At 43.7% G+C, this 24595-nt stretch overlaps 7 non-coding genes across 7 annotated transcripts; all 7 read right to left on the reverse strand.

Moving 5' to 3' along the window:
- Positions 1 to 885: 885 nt before the first annotated feature.
- trnak-uuu (transfer RNA lysine (anticodon UUU)) lies at positions 886 to 958 on the reverse strand. The gene has a single exon. It is a non-coding gene; the product is annotated as a tRNA-Lys (tRNA).
- Positions 959 to 4270: 3312 nt separating this feature from the next.
- On the reverse strand, positions 4271 to 4343 carry trnak-uuu (transfer RNA lysine (anticodon UUU)). The gene has a single exon. It is a non-coding gene; the product is annotated as a tRNA-Lys (tRNA).
- A 3318-nt stretch (positions 4344 to 7661) lies between these two features.
- On the reverse strand, positions 7662 to 7734 carry trnak-uuu (transfer RNA lysine (anticodon UUU)). Its single transcript has one exon. It is a non-coding gene; the product is annotated as a tRNA-Lys (tRNA).
- A 3318-nt stretch (positions 7735 to 11052) lies between these two features.
- Positions 11053 to 11126, reverse strand: trnak-uuu (transfer RNA lysine (anticodon UUU)). Its single transcript has one exon. It is a non-coding gene; the product is annotated as a tRNA-Lys (tRNA).
- A 3318-nt stretch (positions 11127 to 14444) lies between these two features.
- trnak-uuu (transfer RNA lysine (anticodon UUU)) lies at positions 14445 to 14518 on the reverse strand. The gene has a single exon. It is a non-coding gene; the product is annotated as a tRNA-Lys (tRNA).
- A 3318-nt stretch (positions 14519 to 17836) lies between these two features.
- trnak-uuu (transfer RNA lysine (anticodon UUU)) lies at positions 17837 to 17910 on the reverse strand. Its single transcript has one exon. It is a non-coding gene; the product is annotated as a tRNA-Lys (tRNA).
- Positions 17911 to 21216: 3306 nt separating this feature from the next.
- trnak-uuu (transfer RNA lysine (anticodon UUU)) lies at positions 21217 to 21289 on the reverse strand. Its single transcript has one exon. It is a non-coding gene; the product is annotated as a tRNA-Lys (tRNA).
- Between the last annotated feature and the right edge of the window lie 3306 nt (positions 21290 to 24595).

Below are 24595 nucleotides of genomic sequence, written 5' to 3' on the forward strand. Positions count from 1 at the left end.
ATTATTGGATTAATTCAAAATTAAACAGAGAATCATCTGCAACTGCTTTTCTTTCGGCTCCTGCATCAACACCTCTGGTGTCCCACAAGGATCTATCCTTGGCCCCTTCTTATTTCTCATCCACATGCCAGCCCTCAGCAACATCATCTGAAAACACAGTGTCAGTCTCCACATGTATGCGGATAACACCCAGCTCCACCTCACCACCACCTCTCTCAACACCCTCCACGGTTTCTAAATTGTCAGACTGCTAGTGTAGTACTGAATGAGGAGACATTTTCTCCAATTAAATATAGGGAAGACCAAAGCCATTGTTGTCGGTCCCCGCCAGACGGGATGACAGCAGAATGAAATGCAGAATGTGAACGATGTAATGTTCAATATCAGCCACTGGATGTCGCTGTGTTGTGAAAAGAGCGTGAGCCCAGATAGTTCAGTCGGTGAAACATCAGACTTTTAATCTCAGGGTTCAGGTCTTTGTTTGGGTGCTGCTTTTCATTAAAAATTCTCAATTTCGTCTTTCAGGCAACCCCGTGAAAAAGAAACCGTTCATGCTGATCTGATTAACGCATTTTAATGATTAGTCACAGTGGCCGTGCTTTAAGGTACATGGAGCGATAGTTTCGAGATGATCAGTTGCAACGTTCATGCAGCCCCATGAAACACGAGCATTTCAAGCTGGTCATCCCTGATGTTTCAATAAAACTTTTTGATTTGTGTTGCATATTTGTCACATCTGAATTTTGAAATATATTACATATTCTAGTGTTTACTTAATATATTTTAAAATTTTGCAAGCAAATGTCTGATTCTTTTGATGGGGTATTTTCTAATGTCACTGCTTTTAAGTGTAAGTTTAGGTGTTGTCTTTACTGATAAAAGCAGCGCCCGAACAGGGACTTGAACCCTGGACCCTCAGATTAAAAGTCTGATGCTCTACCGACTGAGCTATCCGGGCTCATGCATGTAAGCTAACACAGCGACATTCACTGGCCGAGATGCAACATTACATCGTTGACATCCTCCTGTACTGATCCCGGCTGCACAGCGCATTTCGCTCATACACCCACACTTCATAAATACCCTTACCGCCACCACGCTCTTTTATGTTTTGTGTTTTGTGAGGCTGCGTGAGTGAAAGTAAAAATCGCGAGCTAACTGCTATTTAGCGGCAGGGCAAAGATCTGCATAAGATACTTGCTGTATGACCCCGGATAGTTCAGTCAATAAAACATCAGACTTTTAATGTGAGTGTCCAGGATTCAAGGCCCTATTCGAGCGTTGCTTTTATCAGTGAAGACAACAAGTAAATTTACACTTGAAACCGGTGATATTAGAAAATACCCTATTTAAAGAATCAGACGTTTTGTTGCAAAGTTTTAAAATATATTAATAAATACTTATATAAATTATTAATGGAAAATGTAATATATTTCATAATTCAGGTGTCAATGAAGACAACACAAAATTTACACTTGAAAGCAGAGACTTTATAAAATACTATGTCAGAAAAACAGATTTGCTTGCAAAGCTTTAAAGTATATTTACCCCCAGTTCCAGCACACACATTTGAAAGAATTTCTGAATGTGCCTGCTACTTAAATACAATCCACATCTTGGAGGACTGCTAATGTGTTTCCGTTGTTTATAAAAGGAAAAAGGGATAGACCGAGTAATTACAGACCAGTCAGGCTAATCCTGGTGCTGTGAAAATTATTGGAAAAAATTCTGAAGGCCAGGATAAATCGTCATGTAGAAAGACAAGGAGTAATCAGCGACAGTCAGCATTGATTTGCCAAGGGAAGATCGTGTCTGATTAACTTTGATTGAATTTTTTGAGGAGGCAACAAGGAGGTTCGATAGGGGTAGCGCGTTTGATGTAGTGTATATGGATTTTGGCAAGTCTTTTCATATTCTGCATTTCCTTCTGCATAATCCCATCTGTACAGCGCATTTCTATCACACGCCCACTCTCTGCCTATGGGGCAACGGGAGTGAAAGTAGACACTGACAATCGTCAGTTAACTGCAACTTTAGATTCAGTGCGAAGATGTGCATAACCTGTAAGTAGCAGACCCATCAAAAAATCCTTTCAAATACATGCACTGGTTACTGGGTGAGCAAGAATAAACACGGACGGGGGACCATGCATACAAATCATCAAAACAACCCTGTGCTAAGCGATCCCACAACCAACCGGTCAGATGAAAGCACTGCAGTCCTCTGACCATCCAGTCATCAATGGTGGTAGATCTTTAAATAACTAACGGGAGGAGGAGACTCCATGAACATTCCCATCATCAATGATGGTGGAGGCCAGCACGCTGTGCAAAAGATAAGGTTGAAGCATTTGCAACTATCTTCAACCAGAAGTGCCGAGTGAAATGATTCATCTCGGCCACCTCCTGAGGTTCCTACCATCACAGAAGCCAGTCTTCAGCCAATTTGATTCACTCCACGTGATATTAAGAAAGGGCTGAGCGCACTGGATACAACAAAGGCTATGGACTCTAACAACATCCCGGCTGTTCTGCTGATGTCTTGTGCTCCAGAACTAGGCGCACCTCTAGCCAAGCTGTTTCAGTGCAGCTACAACACTGGCATCTACCCGACAATGCAGAAAGCTGCCCAGGTATGTCCACAAAAAGCAGGAGAAATCCAATCCAGCCAATTACTGCCCCAGCAGTCTACTCTCAGTCATCAGCAAAATGATGGAAGTTGTCATCGACAGTGCTATCAAGTGGCACATACTCACCAATAACTTGCTCACTGATGCTCAGTTTGGGTTCCGCCAGGACCACTCGGCTCCAGACCTCATTACAGCCTTGGTCCAACCATGGACAAAGGAGCTGAATTCCAGAGGTGAGGTGAGAGTGACTGCCCTTGACATCAAGGCAGCATTTGACCAGGTGTGTGGCATCAAGGAGCCCGAGTAAAATTGAAGTCAATGGGAATCGGAGGGAAAACTCTCCACTGGTTGGAGTCACACCCAGCACAATGGAAGATGGTTGTGGTTGTTGGAGGCCAATCATCTGAGCCACAGGACATCGCTGCAGGAGTTCCTCCGGGCAGTGTCCTAGGTCCAACCATCTTCCCTCCAACATAAGTTCAGAACTGGGGATGTTCGCTGATGACTGCACAGTGTTCAGTTCCATTCACAACTCCTCAGATAATGAAGCAGCCCGTGCCCACATGCAGCAAGACTTGGACGACATTCAGGCTGGGGCTGATAAGTGACAAGTAACATTTGCGCCACACAAGTGCCCGGCAATGACTATCTGCAACAAAAGAGCCTCTAACCACCACCTCTTCATATTCAACAGCATTATCAATGCCGAATCCCTGAACAAAGACCTGAGCCCTCAGAATAAAAGTCTGATGCGCTATTATTGGATTAATTCAAAATTAAACAGAGAATCATCTGCAACTGCTTTTCTTTCGGCTCCTGCATCAACACCTCTGGTGTCCCACAAGGATCTATCCTTGGCCCCTTCTTATTTCTCATCCACATGCCAGCCCTCAGCAACATCATCTGAAAACACAGTGTCAGTCTCCACATGTATGCGGATAACACCCAGCTCCACCTCACCACCACCTCTCTCAACACCCTCCACGGTTTCTAAATTGTCAGACTGCTAGTGCAGTACTGAATGAGGAGACATTTTCTCCAATTAAATATAGGGAAGACCAAAGCCATTGTTGTCGGTCCCCGCCAGACGGGATGACAGCAGAATGAAATGCAGAATGTGAACGATGTAATGTTCAATATCAGCCACTGGATGTCGCTGTGTTGTGAAAAGAGCGTGAGCCCAGATAGTTCAGTCGGTGAAACATCAGACTTTTAATCTCAGGGTTCAGGTCTTTGTTTGGGTGCTGCTTTTCATTAAAAATTCTCAATTTCGTCTTTCAGGCAACCCCGTGAAAAAGAAACCGTTCATGCTGATCTGATTAACGCATTTTAATGATTAGTCACAGTGGCGGTGCTTTAAGGTACATGGAGCGATAGTTTCGAGATGATCAGTTGCAACGTTCATGCAGCCCCATGAAACACGAGCATTTCAAGCTGGTCATCCCTGATGTTTCAATAAAACTTTTTGATTTGTGTTGCATATTTGTCACATCTGAATTTTGAAATATATTACATATTCTAGTGTTTACTTAATATATTTTAAAATTTTGCAAGCAAATGTCTGATTCTTTTGATGGGGTATTTTCTAATGTCACTGCTTTTAAGTGTAAGTTTAGGTGTTGTCTTTACTGATAAAAGCAGCGCCCGAACAGGGACTTGAACCCTGGACCCTCAGATTAAAAGTCTGATGCTCTACCGACTGAGCTATCCGGGCTCATGCATGTAAGCTAACACAGCGACATTCACTGGCCGAGATGCAACATTACATCGTTGACATCCTCCTGTACTGATCCCGGCTGCACAGCGCATTTCGCTCACACACCCACACTTCATAAATACCCTTACCGCCACCACGCTCTTTTATGTTTTGTGTTTTGTGAGGCTGCGTGAGTGAAAGTAAAAATCGCGAGCTAACTGCTACTTTAGCGGCAGGGCAAAGATCTGCATAAGATACTTGCTGTATGACCCCGGATAGTTCAGTCAATAAAACATCAGACTTTTAATGTGAGTGTCCAGGATTCAAGGCCCTATTCGAGCGTTGCTTTTATCAGTGAAGACAACAAGTAAATTTACACTTGAAACCGGTGATATTAGAAAATACCCTATTTAAAGAATCAGACGTTTGGTTGCAAAGTTTTAAAATATATTAATAAATACTTATATAAATTATTAATGGAAAATGTAATATATTTCATAATTCAGGTGTCAATGAAGACAACACAAAATTTACACTTGAAAGCAGAGACTTTATAAAATACTATGTCAGAAAAACAGATTTGCTTGCAAAGCTTTAAAGTATATTTACCCCCAGTTCCAGCACACACATTTGAAAGAATTTCTGAATGTGCCTGCTACTTAAATACAATCCACATCTTGGAGGACTGCTAATGTGTTTCCGTTGTTTATAAAAGGAAAAAGGTATAGACCGAGTAATTACAGACCAGTCAGGCTAATCCTGGTGCTGTGAAAATTATTGGAAAAAATTCTGAAGGCCAGGATAAATCGTCATGTAGAAAGACAAGGAGTAATCAGCAACAGTCAGCATTGATTTGCCAAGGGAAGATCGTGTCTGATTAACTTTGATTGAATTTTTTGAGGAGGCAACAAGGAGGTTCGATAGGGGTAGCGCGTTTGATGTAGTGTATATGGATTTTGGCAAGTCTTTTCATATTCTGCATTTCCTTCTGCATAATCCCATCTGTACAGCGCATTTCTATCACACGCCCACTCTCTGCCTATGGGGCAACGGGAGTGAAAGTAGACACTGACAATCGTCAGTTAACTGCAACTTTAGATTCAGTGCGAAGATGTGCATAACCTGTAAGTAGCAGACCCATCAAAAAATCCTTTCAAATACATGCACTGGTTACTGGGTGAGCAAGAATAAACACGGACGGGGGACCATGCATACAAATCATCAAAACAACCCTGTGCTAAGCGATCCCACAACCAACCGATCAGATCAAAGCACTGCAGTCCTGTGACCATCCAGTCATCAATGGTGGTAGATCTTTAAATAACTAACGGGAGGAGGAGACTCCATGAACATTCCCATCATCAATGATGGTGGAGGCCAGCACGCTGTGCAAAAGATAAGGTTGAAGCATTTGCAACTATCTTCAACCAGAAGTGCCGAGTGAAATGATTCATCTCGGCCACCTCCTGAGGTTCCTACCATCACAGAAGCCAGTCTTCAGCCAATTTGATTCACTCCACGTGATATTAAGAAAGGGCTGAGCGCACTGGATACAACAAAGGCTATGGACTCTAACAACATCCCGGCTGTTCTGCTGATGTCTTGTGCTCCAGAACTAGGCGCACCTCTAGCCAAGCTGTTTCAGTGCAGCTACAACACTGGCATCTACCCGACAATGCAGAAAGCTGCCCAGGTATGTCCTGTCCACAAAAAGCAGGAGAAATCCAATCCAGCCAATTACTGCCCCAGCAGTCTACTCTCAGTCATCAGCAAAATGATGGAAGTTGTCATCGACAGTGCTATCAAGTGGCACTTACTCACCAATAACTTGCTCACTGATGCTCAGTTTGGGTTCCGCCAGGACCACTCGGCTCCAGACCTCATTACAGCCTTGGTCCAACCATGGACAAAGGAGCTGAATTCCAGAGGTGAGGTGAGAGTGACTGCCCTTGACATCAAGGCAGCATTTGACCAGGTGTGTGGCATCAAGGAGCCCGAGTAAAATTGAAGTCAATGGGAATCGGAGGGAAAACTCTCCACTGGTTGGAGTCACACCCAGCACAATGGAAGATGGTTGTGGTTGTTGGAGGCCAATCATCTGAGCCACAGGACATCGCTGCAGGAGTTCCTCCGGGCAGTGTCCTAGGTCCAACCATCTTCCCTCCAACATAAGTTCAGAACTGGGGATGTTCGCTGATGACTGCACAGTGTTCAGTTCCATTCACAACTCCTCAGATAATGAAGCAGCCCGTGCCCACATGCAGCAAGACTTGGACGACATTCAGGCTGGGGCTGATAAGTGACAAGTAACATTTGCGCCACACAAGTGCCCGGCAATGACTATCTGCAACAAAAGAGCCTCTAACCACCACCTCTTCATATTCAACAGCATTATCAATGCCGAATCCCTGAACAAAGACCTGAGCCCTCAGAATAAAAGTCTGATGCGCTATTATTGGATTAATTCAAAATTAAACAGAGAATCATCTGCAACTGCTTTTCTTTCGGCTCCTGCATCAACACCTCTGGTGTCCCACAAGGATCTATCCTTGGCCCCTTCTTATTTCTCATCCACATGCCAGCCCTCAGCAACATCATCTGAAAACACAGTGTCAGTCTCCACATGTATGCTGATAACACCCAGCTCCACCTCACCACCACCTCTCTCAACACCCTCCACGGTTTCTAAATTGTCAGACTGCTAGTCCAGTACTGAATGAGGAGACATTTTCTCCAATTAAATATAGGGAAGACCAAAGCCATTGTTGTCGGTCCCCGCCAGACGGGATGACAGCAGAATGAAATGCAGAATGTGAACGATGTAATGTTCAATATCAGCCACTGGATGTCGCTGTGTTGTGAAAAGAGCGTGAGCCCAGATAGTTCAGTCGGTGAAACATCAGACTTTTAATCTCAGGGTTCAGGTCTTTGTTTGGGTGCTGCTTTTCATTAAAAATTCTCAATTTCGTCTTTCAGGCAACCCCGTGAAAAAGAAACCGTTCATGCTGATCTGATTAACGCATTTTAATGATTAGTCACAGTGGCGGTGCTTTAAGGTACATGGAGCGATAGTTTCGAGATGATCAGTTGCAACGTTCATGCAGCCCCATGAAACACGAGCACTTCAAGCTGGTCATCCCTGATGTTTCAATAAAACTTTTTGATTTGTGTTGCATATTTGTCACATCTGAATTTTGAAATATATTACATATTCTAGTGTTTACTTAATATATTTTAAAATTTTGCAAGCAAATGTCTGATTCTTTTGATGGGGTATTTTCTAATGTCACTGCTTTTAAGTGTAAGTTTAGGTGTTGTCTTTACTGATAAAAGCAGCGCCCGAACAGGGACTTGAACCCTGGACCCTCAGATTAAAAGTCTGATGCTCTACCGACTGAGCTATCCGGGCTCATGCATGTAAACTAACACAGCGACATTCACTGGCCGAGATGCAGCATTACATCGTTGACATCCTCCTGTACTGATCCCGGCTGCACAGCGCATTTCGCTCACACACCCACACTTCATAAATACCCTTACCGCCACCACGCTCTTTTATGTTTTGTGTTTTGTGAGGCTGCGTGAGTGAAAGTAAAAATCGCGAGCTAACTGCTACTTTAGCGGCAGGGCAAAGATCTGCATAAGATACTTGCTGTATGACCCCGGATAGTTCAGTCAATAAAACATCAGACTTTTAATGTGAGTGTCCAGGATTCAAGGCCCTATTCGAGCGTTGCTTTTATCAGTGAAGACAACAAGTAAATTTACACTTGAAACCGGTGATATTAGAAAATACCCTATTTAAAGAATCAGACGTTTGGTTGCAAAGTTTTAAAATATATTAATAAATACTTATATAAATTATTAATGGAAAATGTAATATATTTCATAATTCAGGTGTCAATGAAGACAACACAAAATTTACACTTGAAAGCAGAGACTTTATAAAATACTATGTCAGAAAAACAGATTTGCTTGCAAAGCTTTAAAGTATATTTACCCCCAGTTCCAGCACACACATTTGAAAGAATTTCTGAATGTGCCTGCTACTTAAATACAATCCACATCTTGGAGGACTGCTAATGTGTTTCCGTTGTTTAAAAAAGGAAAAAGGGATAGACCGAGTAATTACAGACCAGTCAGGCTAATCCTGGTGCTGTGAAAATTATTGGAAAAAATTCTGAAGGCCAGGATAAATCGTCATGTAGAAAGACAAGGAGTAATCAGCGACAGTCAGCATTGATTTGCCAAGGGAAGATCGTGTCTGATTAACTTTGATTGAATTTTTTGAGGAGGCAACAAGGAGGTTCGATAGGGGTAGCGCGTTTGATGTAGTGTATATGGATTTTGGCAAGTCTTTTCATATTCTGCATTTCCTTCTGCATAATCCCATCTGTACAGCGCATTTCTATCACACGCCCACTCTCTGCCTATGGGGCTACGGGAGTGAAAGTAGACACTGACAATCGTCAGTTAACTGCAACTTTAGATTCAGTGCGAAGATGTGCATAACCTGTAAGTAGCAGACCCATCAAAAAATCCTTTCAAATACATGCACTGGTTACTGGGTGAGCAAGAATAAACACGGACGGGGGACCATGCATACAAATCATCAAAACAACCCTGTGCTAAGCGATCCCACAACCAACCGATCAGATCAAAGCACTGCAGTCCTGTGACCATCCAGTCATCAATGGTGGTAGATCTTTAAATAACTAACGGGAGGAGGAGACTCCATGAACATTCCCATCATCAATGATGGTGGAGGCCAGCACGCTGTGCAAAAGATAAGGTTGAAGCATTTGCAACTATCTTCAACCAGAAGTGCCGAGTGAAATGATTCATCTCGGCCACCTCCTGAGGTTCCTACCATCACAGAAGCCAGTCTTCAGCCAATTTGATTCACTCCACGTGATATTAAGAAAGGGCTGAGCGCACTGGATACAACAAAGGCTATGGACTCTAACAACATCCCGGCTGTTCTGCTGATGTCTTGTGCTCCAGAACTAGGCGCACCTCTAGCCAAGCTGCTTCAGTGCAGCTACAACACTGGCATCTACCCGACAATGCAGAAAGCTGCCCAGGTATGTCCTGTCCACAAAAAGCAGGAGAAATCCAATCCAGCCAATTACTGCCCCAGCAGTCTACTCTCAGTCATCAGCAAAATGATGGAAGTTGTCATCGACAGTGCTATCAAGTGGCACTTACTCACCAATAACTTGCTCACTGATGCTCAGTTTGGGTTCCGCCAGGACCACTCGGCTCCAGACCTCATTACAGCCTTGGTCCAACCATGGACAAAGGAGCTGAATACCAGAGGTGAGGTGAGAGTGACTGCCCTTGACATCAAGGCAGCATTTGACCAGGTGTGTGGCATCAAGGAGCCCGAGTAAAATTGAAGTCAATGGGAATCGGAGGGAAAACTCTCCACTGGTTGGAGTCACACCCAGCACAATGGAAGATGGTTGTGGTTGTTGGAGGCCAATCATCTGAGCCACAGGACATCGCTGCAGGAGTTCCTCCGGGCAGTGTCCTAGGCCCAACCATCTTCCCTCCAACATAAGTTCAGAACTGGGGATGTTCGCTGATGACTGCACAGTGTTCAGTTCCATTCACAACTCCTCAGATAATGAAGCAGCCCGTGCCCACATGCAGCAAGACTTGGACGACATTCAGGCTGGGGCTGATAAGTGACAAGTAATATTTGCGCCACACAAGTGCCCGGCAATGACTATCTGCAACAAAAGAGCCTCTAACCACCACCTCTTCATATTCAACAGCATTATCAATGCCGAATCCCTGAACAAAGACCTGAGCCCTCAGAATAAAAGTCTGATGCGCTATTATTGGATTAATTCAAAATTAAACGGAGAATCATCTGCAACTGCTTTTCTTTCGGCTCCTGCATCAACACCTCTGGTGTCCCACAAGGATCTATCCTTGGCCCCTTCTTATTTCTCATCCACATGCCAGCCCTCAGCAACATCATCTGAAAACACAGTGTCAGTCTCCACATGTATGCTGATAACACCCAGCTCCACCTCACCACCACCTCTCTCAACACCCTCCACGGTTTCTAAATTGTCAGACTGCTAGTCCAGTAGTGAATGAGGAGACATTTTCTCCAATTAAATATAGGGAAGACCAAAGCCATTGTTGTCGGTCCCCGCCAGACGGGATGACAGCAGAATGAAATGCAGAATGTGAACGATGTAATGTTCAATATCAGCCACTGGATGTCGCTGTGTTATGAAAAGAGCGTGAGCCCAGATAGTTCAGTCGGTGAAACATCAGACTTTTAATCTCAGGGTTCAGGTCTTTGTTTGGGTGCTGCTTTTCATTAAAAATTCTCAATTTCGTCTTTCAGGCAACCCCGTGAAAAAGAAACCGTTCATGCTGATCTGATTAACGCATTTTAATGATTAGTCACAGTGGCGGTGCTTTAAGGTACATGGAGCGATAGTTTCGAGATGATCAGTTGCAACGTTCATGCAGCCCCATGAAACACGAGCATTTCAAGCTGGTCATCCCTGATGTTTCAATAAAACTTTTTGATTTGTGTTGCATATTTGTCACATCTGAATTTTGAAATATATTACATATTCTAGTGTTTACTTAATATATTTTAAAATTTTGCAAGCAAATGTCTGATTCTTTTGATGGGGTATTTTCTAATGTCACTGCTTTTAAGTGTAAGTTTAGGTGTTGTCTTTACTGATAAAAGCAGCGCCCGAACCAGGGACGTGAACCCTGGACCCTCAGATTAAAAGTCTGATGCTCTACCGACTGAGCTATCCGGGCTCATGCATGTAAGCTAACACAGCGACATTCACTGGCCGAGATGCAACATTACATCGTTGACATCCTCCTGTACTGATCCCGGCTGCACAGCGCATTTCGCTCACACACCCACACTTCATAAATACCCTTACCGCCACCACGCTCTTTTATGTTTTGTGTTTTGTGAGGCTGCGCGAGTGAAAGTAAAAATCGCGAGCTAACTGCTACTTTAGCGGCAGGGCAAAGATCTGCATAAGATACTTGCTGTATGACCCCGGATAGTTCAGTCAATAAAACATCAGACTTTTAATGTGAGTGTCCAGGATTCAAGGCCCTATTCGAGCGTTGCTTTTATCAGTGAAGACAACAAGTAAATTTACACTTGAAACCGGTGATATTAGAAAATACCCTATTTAAAGAATCAGACGTTTGGTTGCAAAGTTTTAAAATATATTAATAAATACTTATATAAATTATTAATGGAAAATGTAATATATTTCATAATTCAGGTGTCAATGAAGACAACACAAAATTTACACTTGAAAGCAGAGACTTTATAAAATACTATGTCAGAAAAACAGATTTGCTTGCAAAGCTTTAAAGTATATTTACCCCCAGTTCCAGCACACACATTTGAAAGAATTTCTGAATGTGCCTGCTACTTAAATACAATCCACATCTTGGAGGACTGCTAATGTGTTTCCGTTGTTTAAAAAAGGAAAAAGGGATAGACCGAGTAATTACAGACCAGTCAGGCTAATCCTGGTGCTGTGAAAATTATTGGAAAAAATTCTGAAGGCCAGGATAAATCGTCATGTAGAAAGACAAGGAGTAATCAGCGACAGTCAGCATTGATTTGCCAAGGGAAGATCGTGTCTGATTAACTTTGATTGAATTTTTTGAGGAGGCAACAAGGAGGTTCGATAGGGGTAGCGCGTTTGATGTAGTGTATATGGATTTTGGCAAGTCTTTTCATATTCTGCATTTCCTTCTGCATAATCCCATCTGTACAGCGCATTTCTATCACACGCCCACTCTCTGCCTATGGGGCTACGGGAGTGAAAGTAGACACTGACAATCGTCAGTTAACTGCAACTTTAGATTCAGTGCGAAGATGTGCATAACCTGTAAGTAGCAGACCCATCAAAAAATCCTTTCAAATACATGCACTGGTTACTGGGTGAGCAAGAATAAACACGGACGGGGGACCATGCATACAAATCATCAAAACAACCCTGTGCTAAGCGATCCCACAACCAACCGATCAGATCAAAGCACTGCAGTCCTGTGACCATCCAGTCATCAATGGTGGTAGATCTTTAAATAACTAACGGGAGGAGGAGACTCCATGAACATTCCCATCATCAATGATGGTGGAGGCCAGCACGCTGTGCAAAAGATAAGGTTGAAGCATTTGCAACTATCTTCAACCAGAAGTGCCGAGTGAAATGATTCATCTCGGCCACCTCCTGAGGTTCCTACCATCACAGAAGCCAGTCTTCAGCCAATTTGATTCACTCCACGTGATATTAAGAAAGGGCTGAGCGCACTGGATACAACAAAGGCTATGGACTCTAACAACATCCCGGCTGTTCTGCTGATGTCTTGTGCTCCAGAACTAGGCGCACCTCTAGCCAAGCTGTTTCAGTGCAGCTACAACACTGGCATCTACCCGACAATGCAGAAAGCTGCCCAGGTATGTCCTGTCCACAAAAAGCAGGAGAAATCCAATCCAGCCAATTACTGCCCCAGCAGTCTACTCTCAGTCATCAGCAAAATGATGGAAGTTGTCATCGACAGTGCTATCAAGTGGCACTTACTCACCAATAACTTGCTCACTGATGCTCAGTTTGGGTTCCGCCAGGACCACTCGGCTCCAGACCTCATTACAGCCTTGGTCCAACCATGGACAAAGGAGCTGAATTCCAGAGGTGAGGTGAGAGTGACTGCCCTTGACATCAAGGCAGCATTTGACCAGGTGTGTGGCATCAAGGAGCCCGAGTAAAATTGAAGTCAATGGGAATCGGAGGGAAAACTCTCCACTGGTTGGAGTCACACCCAGCACAATGGAAGATGGTTGTGGTTGTTGGAGGCCAATCATCTGAGCCACAGGACATCGCTGCAGGAGTTCCTCCGGGCAGTGTCCTAGGTCCAACCATCTTCCCTCCAACATAAGTTCAGAACTGGGGATGTTCGCTGATGACTGCACAGTGTTCAGTTCCATTCACAACTCCTCAGATAATGAAGCAGCCCGTGCCCACATGCAGCAAGACTTGGACGACATTCAGGCTGGGGCTGATAAGTGACAAGTAACATTTGCGCCACACAAGTGCCCGGCAATGACTATCTGCAACAAAAGAGCCTCTAACCACCACCTCTTCATATTCAACAGCATTATCAATGCCGAATCCCTGAACAAAGACCTGAGCCCTCAGAATAAAAGTCTGATGCGCTATTATTGGATTAATTCAAAATTAAACAGAGAATCATCTGCAACTGCTTTTCTTTCGGCTCCTGCATCAACACCTCTGGTGTCCCACAAGGATCTATCCTTGGCCCCTTCTTATTTCTCATCCACATGCCAGCCCTCAGCAACATCATCTGAAAACACAGTGTCAGTCTCCACATGTATGCGGATAACACCCAGCTCCACCTCACCACCACCTCTCTCAACACCCTCCACGGTTTCTAAATTGTCAGACTGCTAGTCCAGTACTGAATGAGGAGACATTTTCTCCAATTAAATATAGGGAAGACCAAAGCCATTGTTGTCGGTCCCCGCCAGACGGGATGACAGCAGAATGAAATGCAGAATGTGAACGATGTAATGTTCAATATCAGCCACTGGATGTCGCTGTGTTATGAAAAGAGCGTGAGCCCAGATAGTTCAGTCGGTGAAACATCAGACTTTTAATCTCAGGGTTCAGGTCTTTGTTTGGGTGCTGCTTTTCATTAAAAATTCTCAATTTCGTCTTTCAGGCAACCCCGTGAAAAAGAAACCGTTCATGCTGATCTGATTAACGCATTTTAATGATTAGTCACAGTGGCGGTGCTTTAAGGTACATGGAGCGATAGTTTCGAGATGATCAGTTGCAACGTTCATGCAGCCCCATGAAACACGAGCATTTCAAGCTGGTCATCCCTGATGTTTCAATAAAACTTTTTGATTTGTGTTGCATATTTGTCACATCTGAATTTTGAAATATATTACATATTCTAGTGTTTACTTAATATATTTTAAAATTTTGCAAGCAAATGTCTGATTCTTTTGATGGGGTATTTTCTAATGTCACTGCTTTTAAGTGTAAGTTTAGGTGTTGTCTTTACTGATAAAAGCAGCGCCCGAACCAGGGACTTGAACCCTGGACCCTCAGATTAAAAGTCTGATGCTCTACCGACTGAGCTATCCGGGCTCATGCATGTAAGCTAACACAGCGACATTCACTGGCCGAGATGCAACATTACATCGTTGACATCCTCCTGTACTGATCCCGGCTGCACAGCGCATTTCGCTCACACACCCACACTTCATAAATACCCTTACCGCCACCACGCTCTTTTATGTTTTGTGTTTTGTGAGGCTGCGCGAGTGAAAGTAAAAATCGCGAGCTAACTGCTACTTTAGCGGCAGGGCAAAGATCTGCATAAGATACTTGCTGTATGACCCCGGATAGTTCAGTCAATAAAACATCAGACTTTTAATGTGAGTGTCCAGGATTCAAGGCCCTATTCGAGCGTTGCTTTTATCAGTGAAGACAACAAGTAAATTTACACTTGAAACCGGTGATATTAGAAAATACCCTATTTAAAGAATCAGACGTTTGGTTGCAAAGTTTTAAAATATATTAATAAATACTTATATAAATTATTAATGGAAAATGTAATATATTTCATAATTCAGGTGTCAATGAAGACAACACAAAATTTACACTTGAAAGCAGAGACTTTATAATATACTATGTCAGAAAAACAGATTTGCTTGCAAAGCTTTAAAGTATATTTACCCCCAGTTCCAGCACACACATTTGAAAGAATTTCTGAATGAGCCTGCTACTTAAATACAATCCACATCTTGGAGGACTGCTAATGTGTTTCCGTTGTTTATAAAAGGAAAAAGGGATAGACCGAGTAATTACAGACCAGTCAGGCTAATCCTGGTGCTGTGAAAATTATTGGAAAAAATTCTGAAGGCCAGGATAAATCGTCATGTAGAAAGACAAGGAGTAATCAGCGACAGTCAGCATTGATTTGCCAAGGGAAGATCGTGTCTGATTAACTTTGATTGAATTTTTTGAGGAGGCAACAAGGAGGTTCGATAGGGGTAGCGCGTTTGATGTAGTGTATATGGATTTTGGCAAGTCTTTTCATATTCTGCATTTCCTTCTGCATAATCCCATCTGTACAGCGCATTTCTATCACACGCCCACTCTCTGCCTATGGGGCTACGGGAGTGAAAGTAGACACTGACAATCGTCAGTTAACTGCAACTTTAGATTCAGTGCGAAGATGTGCATAACCTGTAAGTAGCAGACCCATCAAAAAATCCTTTCAAATACATGCACTGGTTACTGGGTGAGCAAGAATAAACACGGACGGGGGACCATGCATACAAATCATCAAAACAACCCTGTGCTAAGCGATCCCACAACCAACCGATCAGATCAAAGCACTGCAGTCCTGTGACCATCCAGTCATCAATGGTGGTAGATCTTTAAATAACTAACGGGAGGAGGAGACTCCATGAACATTCCCATCATCAATGATGGTGGAGGCCAGCACGCTGTGCAAAAGATAAGGTTGAAGCATTTGCAACTATCTTCAACCAGAAGTGCCGAGTGAAATGATTCATCTCGGCCACCTCCTGAGGTTCCTACCATCACAGAAGCCAGTCTTCAGCCAATTTGATTCACTCCACGTGATATTAAGAAAGGGCTGAGCGCACTGGATACAACAAAGGCTATGGACTCTAACAACATCCCGGCTGTTCTGCTGATGTCTTGTGCTCCAGAACTAGGCGCACCTCTAGCCAAGCTGTTTCAGTGCAGCTACAACACTGGCATCTACCCGACAATGCAGAAAGCTGCCCAGGTATGTCCTGTCCACAAAAAGCAGGAGAAATCCAATCCAGCCAATTACTGCCCCAGCAGTCTACTCTCAGTCATCAGCAAAATGATGGAAGTTGTCATCGACAGTGCTATCAAGTGGCACTTACTCACCAATAACTTGCTCACTGATGCTCAGTTTGGGTTCCGCCAGGACCACTCGGCTCCAGACCTCATTACAGCCTTGGTCCAACCATGGACAAAGGAGCTGAATTCCAGAGGTGAGGTGAGAGTGACTGCCCTTGACATCAAGGCAGCATTTGACCAGGTGTGTGGCATCAAGGAGCCCGAGTAAAATTGAAGTCAATGGGAATCGGAGGGAAAACTCTCCACTGGTTGGAGTCACACCCAGCACAATGGAAGATGGTTGTGGTTGTTGGAGGCCAATCATCTGAGCCACAGGACATCGCTGCAGGAGTTCCTCCGGGCAGTGTCCTAGGCCCAACCATCTTCCCTCCAACATAAGTTCAGAACTGGGGATGTTCGCTGATGACTGCACAGTGTTCAGTTCCATTCACAACTCCTCAGATAATGAAGCAGCCCGTGCCCACATGCAGCAAGACTTGGACGACATTCAGGCTGGGGCTGATAAGTGACAAGTAATATTTGCGCCACACAAGTGCCCGGCAATGACTATCTGCAACAAAAGAGCCTCTAACCACCACCTCTTCATATTCAACAGCATTATCAATGCCGAATCCCTGAACAAAGACCTGAGCCCTCAGAATAAAAGTCTGATGCGCTATTATTGGATTAATTCAAAATTAAACAGAGAATCATCTGCAACTGCTTTTCTTTCGGCTCCTGCATCAACACCTCTGGTGTCCCACAAGGATCTATCCTTGGCCCCTTCTTATTTCTCATCCACATGCCAGCCCTCAGCAACATCATCTGAAAACACAGTGTCAGTCTCCACATGTATGCGGATAACACCCAGCTCCACCTCACCACCACCTCTCTCAACACCCTCCACGGTTTCTAAATTGTCAGACTGCTAGTCCAGTAGTGAATGAGGAGACATTTTCTCCAATTAAATATAGGGAAGACCAAAGCCATTGTTGTCGGTCCCCGCCAGACGGGATGACAGCAGAATGAAATGCAGAATGTGAACGATGTAATGTTCAATATCAGCCACTGGATGTCGCTGTGTTATGAAAAGAGCGTGAGCCCAGATAGTTCAGTCGGTGAAACATCAGACTTTTAATCTCAGGGTTCAGGTCTTTGTTTGGGTGCTGCTTTTCATTAAAAATTCTCAATTTCGTCTTTCAGGCAACCCCGTGAAAAAGAAACCGTTCATGCTGATCTGATTAACGCATTTTAATGATTAGTCACAGTGGCCGTGCTTTAAGGTACATGGAGCGATAGTTTCGAGATGATCAGTTGCAACGTTCATGCAGCCCCATGAAACACGAGCATTTCAAGCTGGTCATCCCTGATGTTTCAATAAAACTTTTTGATTTGTGTTGCATATTTGTCACATCTGAATTTTGAAATATATTACATATTCTAGTGTTTACTTAATATATTTTAAAATTTTGCAAGCAAATGTCTGATTCTTTTGATGGGGTATTTTCTAATGTCACTGCTTTTAAGTGTAAGTTTAGGTGTTGTCTTTACTGATAAAAGCAGCGCCCGAACCAGGGACTTGAACCCTGGACCCTCAGATTAAAAGTCTGATGCTCTACCGACTGAGCTATCCGGGCTCATGCATGTAAGCTAACACAGCGACATTCACTGGCCGAGATGCAACATTACATCGTTGACATCCTCCTGTACTGATCCCGGCTGCAAAGCGCATTTCGCTCACACACCCACACTTCATAAATACCCTTACCGCCACCACGCTCTTTTATGTTTTGTGTTTTGTGAGGCTGCGCGAGTGAAAGTAAAAATCGCGAGCTAACTGCTACTTTAGCGGCAGGGCAAAGATCTGCATAAGATACTTGCTGTATGACCCCGGATAGTTCAGTCAATAAAACATCAGACTTTTAATGTGAGTGTCCAGGATTCAAGGCCCTATTCGAGCGTTGCTTTTATCAGTGAAGACAACAAGTAAATTTACACTTGAAACCGGTGATATTAGAAAATACCCTATTTAAAGAATCAGACGTTTGGTTGCAAAGTTTTAAAATATATTAATAAATACTTATATAAATTATTAATGGAAAATGTAATATATTTCATAATTCAGGTGTCAATGAAGACAACACAAAATTTACACTTGAAAGCAGAGACTTTATAAAATACTATGTCAGAAAAACAGATTTGCTTGCAAAGCTTTAAAGTATATTTACCCCCAGTTCCAGCACACACATTTGAAAGAATTTCTGAATGTGCCTGCTACTTAAATACAATCCACATCTTGGAGGACTGCTAATGTGTTTCCGTTGTTTATAAAAGGAAAAAGGGATAGACCGAGTAATTACAGACCAGTCAGGCTAATCCTGGTGCTGTGAAAATTATTGGAAAAAATTCTGAAGGCCAGGATAAATCGTCATGTAGAAAGACAAGGAGTAATCAGCGACAGTCAGCATTGATTTGCCAAGGGAAGATCGTGTCTGATTAACTTTGATTGAATTTTTTGAGGAGGCAACAAGGAGGTTCGATAGGGGTAGCGCGTTTGATGTAGTGTATATGGATTTTGGCAAGTCTTTTCATATTCTGCATTTCCTTCTGCATAATCCCATCTGTACAGCGCATTTCTATCACACGCCCACTCTCTGCCTATGGGGCTACGGGAGTGAAAGTAGACACTGACAATCGTCAGTTAACTGCAACTTTAGATTCAGTGCGAAGATGTGCATAACCTGTAAGTAGCAGACCCATCAAAAAATCCTTTCAAATACATGCACTGGTTACTGGGTGAGCAAGAATAAACACGGACGGGGGACCATGCATACAAATCATCAAAACAACCCTGTGCTAAGCGATCCCACAACCAACCGATCAGATCAAAGCACTGCAGTCCTGTGACCATCCAGTCATCAATGGTGGTAGATCTTTAAATAACTAACGGGAGGAGGAGACTCCATGAACATTCCCATCATCAATGATGGTGGAGGCCAGCACGCTGTGCAAAAGATAAGGTTGAAGCATTTGCAACTATCTTCAACCAGAAGTGCCGAGTGAAATGATTCATCTCGGCCACCTCCTGAGGTTCCTACCATCACAGAAGCCAGTCTTCAGCCAATTTGATTCACTCCACGTGATATTAAGAAAGGGCTGAGCGCACTGGATACAACAAAGGCTATGGACTCTAACAACATCCCGGCTGTTCTGCTGATGTCTTGTGCTCCAGAACTAGGCGCACCTCTAGCCAAGCTGTTTCAGTGCAGCTACAACACTGGCATCTACCCGACAATGCAGAAAGCTGCCCAGGTATGTCCTGTCCACAAAAAGCAGGAGAAATCCAATCCAGCCAATTACTGCCCCAGCAGTCTACTCTCAGTCATCAGCAAAATGATGGAAGTTGTCATCGACAGTGCTATCAAGTGGCACTTACTCACCAATAACTTGCTCACTGATGCTCAGTTTGGGTTCCGCCAGGACCACTCGGCTCCAGACCTCATTACAGCCTTGGTCCAACCATGGACAAAGGAGCTGAATTCCAGAGGTGAGGTGAGAGTGACTGCCCTTGACATCAAGGCAGCATTTGACCAGGTGTGTGGCATCAAGGAGCCCGAGTAAAATTGAAGTCAATGGAAATCGGAGGGAAAACTCTCCACTGGTTGGAGTCACACCCAGCACAATGGAAGGTGGTTGTTGGAGGCCAATCATCTGAGCCACAGGACATCGCTGCAGGAGTTCCTCCGGGCAGTGTCCTAGGTCCAACCATCTTCCCTCCAACATAAGTTCAGAACTGGGGATGTTCGCTGATGACTGCACAGTGTTCAGTTCCATTCACAACTCCTCAGATAATGAAGCAGCCCGTGCCCACATGCAGCAAGACTTGGACGACATTCAGGCTGGGGCTGATAAGTGACAAGTAACATTTGCGCCACACAAGTGCCCGGCAATGACTATCTGCAACAAAAGAGCCTCTAACCACCACCTCTTCATATTCAACAGCATTATCAATGCCGAATCCCTGAACAAAGACCTGAGCCCTCAGAATAAAAGTCTGATGCGCTATTATTGGATTAATTCAAAATTAAACAGAGAATCATCTGCATTTCTTTCGGCTCCTGCATCAACACCTCTGGTGTCCCACAAGGATCTATCCTTGGCCCCTTCTTATTTCTCATCCACATGCCAGCCCTCAGCAACATCATCTGAAAACACAGTGTCAGTCTCCACATGTATGCGGATAACACCCAGCTCCACCTCACCACCACCTCTCTCAACACCCTCCACGGTTTCTAAATTGTCAGACTGCTAGTCCAGTACTGAATGAGGAGACATTTTCTCCAATTAAATATAGGGAAGACCAAAGCCATTGTTGTCGGTCCCCGCCAGACGGGATGACAGCAGAATGAAATGCAGAATGTGAACGATGTAATGTTCAATATCAGCCACTGGATGTCGCTGTGTTGTGAAAAGAGCGTGAGCCCAGATAGTTTAGTCGGTGAAACATCAGACTTTTAATCTCAGGGTTCAGGTCTTTGTTTGGGTGCTGCTTTTCATTAAAAATTCTCAATTTCGTCTTTCAGGCAACCCCGTGAAAAAGAAACCGTTCATGCTGATCTGATTAACGCATTTTAATGATTAGTCACAGTGGCCGTGCTTTAAGGTACATGGAGCGATAGTTTCGAGATGATCAGTTGCAACGTTCATGCAGCCCCATGAAACACGAGCATTTCAAGCTGGTCATCCCTGATGTTTCAATAAAACTTTTTGATTTGTGTTGCATATTTGTCACATCTGAATTTTGAAATATATTACATATTCTAGTGTTTACTTAATATACTTTAAAATTTTGCAAGCAAATGTCTGATTCTTTTGATGGGGTATTTTCTAATGTCACTGCTTTTAAGTGTAAGTTTAGGTGTTGTCTTTACTGATAAAAGCAGCGCCCGAACAGGGACTTGAACCCTGGACCCTCAGATTAAAAGTCTGATGCTCTACCGACTGAGCTATCCGGGCTCATGCATGTAAGCTAACACAGCGACATTCACTGGCCGAGATGCAACATTACATCGTTGACATCCTCCTGTACTGATCCCGGCTGCACAGCGCATTTCGCTCACACACCCACACTTCATAAATACCCTTACCGCCACCACGCTCTTTTATGTTTTGTGTTTTGTGAGGCTGCGTGAGTGAAAGTAAAAATCGCGAGCTAACTGCTACTTTAGCGGCAGGGCAAAGATCTGCATAAGATACTTGCTGTATGACCCCGGATAGTTCAGTCAATAAAACATCAGACTTTTAATGTGAGTGTCCAGGATTCAAGGCCCTATTCGAGCGTTGCTTTTATCAGTGAAGACAACAAGTAAATTTACACTTGAAACCGGTGATATTAGAAAATACCCTATTTAAAGAATCAGACGTTTGGTTGCAAAGTTTTAAAATATATTAATAAATACTTATATAAATTATTAATGGAAAATGTAATATATTTCATAATTCAGGTGTCAATGAAGACAACACAAAATTTACACTTGAAAGCAGAGACTTTATAAAATACTATGTCAGAAAAACAGATTTGCTTGCAAAGCTTTAAAGTATATTTACCCCCAGTTCCAGCACACACATTTGAAAGAATTTCTGAATGTGCCTGCTACTTAAATACAATCCACATCTTGGAGGACTGCTAATGTGTTTCCGTTGTTTATAAAAGGAAAAAGGGATAGACCGAGTAATTACAGACCAGTCAGGCTAATCCTGGTGCTGTGAAAATTATTGGAAAAAATTCTGAAGGCCAGGATAAATCGTCATGTAGAAAGACAAGGAGTAATCAGCGACAGTCAGCATTGATTTGCCAAGGGAAGATCGTGTCTGATTAACTTTGATTGAATTTTTTGAGGAGGCAACAAGGAGGTTCGATAGGGGTAGCGCGTTTGATGTAGTGTATATGGATTTTGGCAAGTCTTTTCATATTCTGCATTTCCTTCTGCATAATCCCATCTGTACAGCGCATTTCTATCACACGCCCACTCTCTGCCTATGGGGCTACGGGAGTGAAAGTAGACACTGACAATCGTCAGTTAACTGCAACTTTAGATTCAGTGCGAAGATGTGCATAACCTGTAAGTAGCAGACCCATCAAAAAATCCTTTCAAATACATGCACTGGTTACTGGGTGAGCAAGAATAAACACGGACGGGGGACCATGCATACAAATCATCAAAACAACCCTGTGCTAAGCGATCCCACAACCAACCGATCAGATCAAAGCACTGCAGTCCTGTGACCATCCAGTCATCAATGGTGGTAGATCTTTAAATAACTAACGGGAGGAGGAGACTCCATGAACATTCCCATCATCAATGATGGTGGAGGCCAGCACGCTGTGCAAAAGATAAGGTTGAAGCATTTGCAACTATCTTCAACCAGAAGTGCCGAGTGAAATGATTCATCTCGGCCACCTCCTGAGGTTCCTACCATCACAGAAGCCAGTCTTCAGCCAATTTGATTCACTCCACGTGATATTAAGAAAGGGCTGAGCGCACTGGATACAACAAAGGCTATGGACTCTAACAACATCCCGGCTGTTCTGCTGATGTCTTGTGCTCCAGAACTAGGCGCACCTCTAGCCAAGCTGTTTCAGTGCAGCTACAACACTGGCATCTACCCGACAATGCAGAAAGCTGCCCAGGTATGTCCTGTCCACAAAAAGCAGGAGAAATCCAATCCAGCCAATTACTGCCCCAGCAGTCTACTCTCAGTCATCAGCAAAATGATGGAAGTTGTCATCGACAGTGCTATCAAGTGGCACTTACTCACCAATAACTTGCTCACTGATGCTCAGTTTGGGTTCCGCCAGGACCACTCGGCTCCAGACCTCATTACAGCCTTGGTCCAACCATGGACAAAGGAGCTGAATTCCAGAGGTGAGGTGAGAGTGACTGCCCTTGACATCAAGGCAGCATTTGACCAGGTGTGTGGCATCAAGGAGCCCGAGTAAAATTGAAGTCAATGGAAATCGGAGGGAAAACTCTCCACTGGTTGGAGTCACACCCAGCACAATGGAAGGTGGTTGTTGGAGGCCAATCATCTGAGCCACAGGACATCGCTGCAGGAGTTCCTCCGGGCAGTGTCCTAGGTCCAACCATCTTCCCTCCAACATAAGTTCAGAACTGGGGATGTTCGCTGATGACTGCACAGTGTTCAGTTCCATTCACAACTCCTCAGATAATGAAGCAGCCCGTGCCCACATGCAGCAAGACTTGGACGACATTCAGGCTGGGGCTGATAAGTGACAAGTAACATTTGCGCCACACAAGTGCCCGGCAATGACTATCTGCAACAAAAGAGCCTCTAACCACCACCTCTTCATATTCAACAGCATTATCAATGCCGAATCCCTGAACAAAGACCTGAGCCCTCAGAATAAAAGTCTGATGCGCTATTATTGGATTAATTCAAAATTAAACAGAGAATCATCTGCATTTCTTTCGGCTCCTGCATCAACACCTCTGGTGTCCCACAAGGATCTATCCTTGGCCCCTTCTTATTTCTCATCCACATGCCAGCCCTCAGCAACATCATCTGAAAACACAGTGTCAGTCTCCACATGTATGCGGATAACACCCAGCTCCACCTCACCACCACCTCTCTCAACACCCTCCACGGTTTCTAAATTGTCAGACTGCTAGTCCAGTACTGAATGAGGAGACATTTTCTCCAATTAAATATAGGGAAGACCAAAGCCATTGTTGTCGGTCCCCGCCAGACGGGATGACAGCAGAATGAAATGCAGAATGTGAACGATGTAATGTTCAATATCAGCCACTGGATGTCGCTGTGTTGTGAAAAGAGCGTGAGCCCAGATAGTTCAGTCGGTGAAACATCAGACTTTTAATCTCAGGGTTCAGGTCTTTGTTTGGGTGCTGCTTTTCATTAAAAATTCTCAATTTCGTCTTTCAGGCAACCCCGTGAAAAAGAAACCGTTCATGCTGATCTGATTAACGCATTTTAATGATTAGTCACAGTGGCCGTGCTTTAAGGTACATGGAGCGATAGTTTCGAGATGATCAGTTGCAACGTTCATGCAGCCCCATGAAACACGAGCATTTCAAGCTGGTCATCCCTGATGTTTCAATAAAACTTTTTGATTTGTGTTGCATATTTGTCACATCTGAATTTTGAAATATATTACATATTCTAGTGTTTACTTAATATACTTTAAAATTTTGCAAGCAAATGTCTGATTCTTTTGATGGGGTATTTTCTAATGTCACTGCTTTTAAGTGTAAGTTTAGGTGTTGTCTTTACTGATAAAAGCAG

This window comes from Somniosus microcephalus, unplaced genomic scaffold (genome assembly GCF_052327205.1).
Source record: "Somniosus microcephalus isolate GS21.2 unplaced genomic scaffold, FLI_Smic_1.0 unresolved_chr2, whole genome shotgun sequence".
Lineage (NCBI taxonomy): Eukaryota > Metazoa > Chordata > Chondrichthyes > Squaliformes > Somniosidae > Somniosus > Somniosus microcephalus.